This window comes from Spinacia oleracea, chromosome 4 (genome assembly GCF_020520425.1).
Source record: "Spinacia oleracea cultivar Varoflay chromosome 4, BTI_SOV_V1, whole genome shotgun sequence".
In the NCBI taxonomy this organism is placed as follows: domain Eukaryota; kingdom Viridiplantae; phylum Streptophyta; class Magnoliopsida; order Caryophyllales; family Amaranthaceae; genus Spinacia; species Spinacia oleracea.
Window position 1 is genome coordinate 142,464,181 of NC_079490.1, and position 3,021 is coordinate 142,467,201.

Below are 3,021 nucleotides of genomic sequence, written 5' to 3' on the forward strand. Positions count from 1 at the left end.
GGATGTATATCTCTTAATGTTTCAAATTGGAACAACAAATTAATTTGGAGAAATTAAGTTGATCAGTGTGTTTTGTTGAGAATGTCAAAGGATCAACTCAATTAAAATCGTAAGCTCATGGTTATAACCCCAATATTAGTTTTATACTCTATCACGCTCCCTCACATGAAATTCCTTTGGGCTTGAAGTTTGGATGCAACATAGACTTCCTTATAACTAGTGCGGAATATTCTACTTTGAAAGCAGGTGTAGATAAGATTTAAACACATGACCTTTGTGTCACATTCGCACCGATACCATGTCAAAGAACCACCTCAACCAAAAGTTTAACCTCATGTTGAAGCCCCAAGATTATTTATATTCTTTATCATAGAATGATAGCTAGTATGATAGTTTAAGCCCATTTTGTTTAATATTATCCATCCCACTTTATGCATGTAAATTCAGGCGCGTGTTCACTTTCTAGGATCATATGCTTCTTTTTTGTCTCTTTGTGTGAGTCGTGCTAGGGAAACTTCTAGGACCATGATTCGCAGTTGGCTCTTCCCTTTGAGGTTGGTGGTTGCGCACTTGCACTGTCCTATTTAAGGAAATGTAACGAGCAGTTTGCTTAAAATATGAAAAGATAAACAAAGTAATGAAATGAGAGCATTTATTTATTTATTTATTTTTGGACAAGAAGTTTATTCAAAGAAAAGATTACAACCTAGTCTATGAATTTAAACAAAGCAAATTATAACCAGACGCATACTAAAACAAACAAGGACTTTGGCTATACAACAAGGCTGGCAAAGGATACACCACATCCTGCATGAACTTGCAAGATAAACCACACGAACCCTTACCTGCACATTGTTAACAACCTGTTTGTCTTCATGTTTTCTTCGTGGACTAACATCTCTCTATTATTATCTGTTACATTATAATAAAATAGACACCAAAAATGACACATGTCACTTCCTGGTGTAAAATTTTTCGCCAAAAGGTACTTTCCTTAAAAAAAATTATCTTATTTATTTTCTTTTCTTTTGTATAAACTCTTGATATATGAGAATAAAATATAGGATTATAATATATGTGAGTATTAGAAGATTTTGGTAATATTTACTCAAATCATCATATCAATAATAGAAAATATATTTATTCAATATTTTGGTCAAATTAACATATTAAGCCTATCGGATATTTTGGTCAAATTATCATACTGTATTAAACATATAAAATATACTCCCTCCGTCACTTAATACTCGCACCGGTTTGATCGATGCGGACTTTAAGACACTTGAATTGACTTATAATTTAATGGGTGTTAGTTGATAGTGGGGTATTTTTTTAATATAGTTAGTGGAAAATGTGTAAGAGGTGGGGAGTAGTGAGTGAGGGGTGTGAATTTTTAAATTATTTTTTGTATGGAGTAGGGGTGTAAGTGGGTTAGTAGGTAAGTATGAGAAATAATATAATATTGTTTAAAGTTTTCATATATAGAAGCGGTGCAAGTATTAAGGGACGACCCGAATAGGAAAACGGTGCGAGTATTAAGGGACGGATGAAGTATAACACACAGTAGGATATTTCAAAATAAATTAAAAAAAATAAATAATACGTAGTAGGGTGGAAATTTAATATTCGATTATTAAATGAATATGTTCAAGATTTATTAACTACTCCCTCCGTATTTCAAAAAGAGATACACTATTTATTAAAATAAGATGAAAGTGGGGTAGTGGATAAATAATTTATTATAGTACAGTAAAAAGATGATGTGAGTAAGTGTGATGATCACAAGAAAGAGATAAACATTAATATAATTGAAGTGGGAGCAAAACATCTCAAAAAAGGAAAATATCTCTCTTTTTAAAATACACCCGTTTAAAAAAAGTGTATCTTTTTTCAAAATACAGAGGGAGTACGTAGTACTCATTAACTTTGAGAGAAAATATTTCAGTTAAATATTTTATAAAAAAAAATTATCAGATAATAATTTCCGAATATATGTGCATGTATGGGACCTAATCTAGTTTATTAATAATATTAACTAGTACTGAAGCCCGTGCGATGCACGGGTTTGTAAATTTTCGTACATTTTTGTGTTATTATACCATCGTATATAAATAGCCAAATAGGTATTTTATGAATTATACCTATAATAGAAAGTTAAAATAGGTCCCTTTTCAAATTGGAGTATAAATATATTCTTAATATTTAAAATGTTTATACATAAGTTATTCTTGTGATCTCAACAAAATCATTACATATACTTTGTATAAGTATAGAAATCGTATATTATGCATTTGTTATCGCGGTTTTAATATGTATTATTTGGAATCTAGTTTAAGTATGACTTTATTTACTTAATTACTAATATAATATTTAGTACTCTTTCTACGGTTGTAGGAGATTGGTGTGATAATATTAAATTGTATTGGTTGGATAGGTTAAGTTCACCATAATTTTTAATTTTAAAAAAAATGTTATTTAGTTTAAGTACGACTTTATTTACTGAATTACTACTACTTAATATAATATTTTAGAATACGGTTTTATTATTTGGTTATTTAGTTAAATAGGACTTACCAGCTTTGAAACCTCTTATGCATATGTTATGCGTTTAAGTAGGATATATTAATGGTATATTACGCGTATGTTGTTCTTCAACTCAAAGTTGTAATATGGTCACCCTCTCCATATATATTAATTAGCTTGAATTTGCCTATGTATTTTAAAAGCTCATACTTAATTAACCTGCTCGTATAACTTCTTAACCATAATTTTAGCCTCCCTAATTCCTTATTGTCCATGTCTGTCGGTGGTTCCGGTGATGAACCGCAATCAAAATCTACTATTAAGTAAACTTATAAAAGTTAAGGACCATTAAATTTGAAACGTAACCAAATTACAAACAACCCAATTATAATTCAATTTGCAATACCTTAATGCATTTGGAGATTGTCTGTGGCACATATTACGAAAGAGGTTTGTTGTGCTTAACTTTTAACCTAAAACTAAAATCAAATGTTGCAA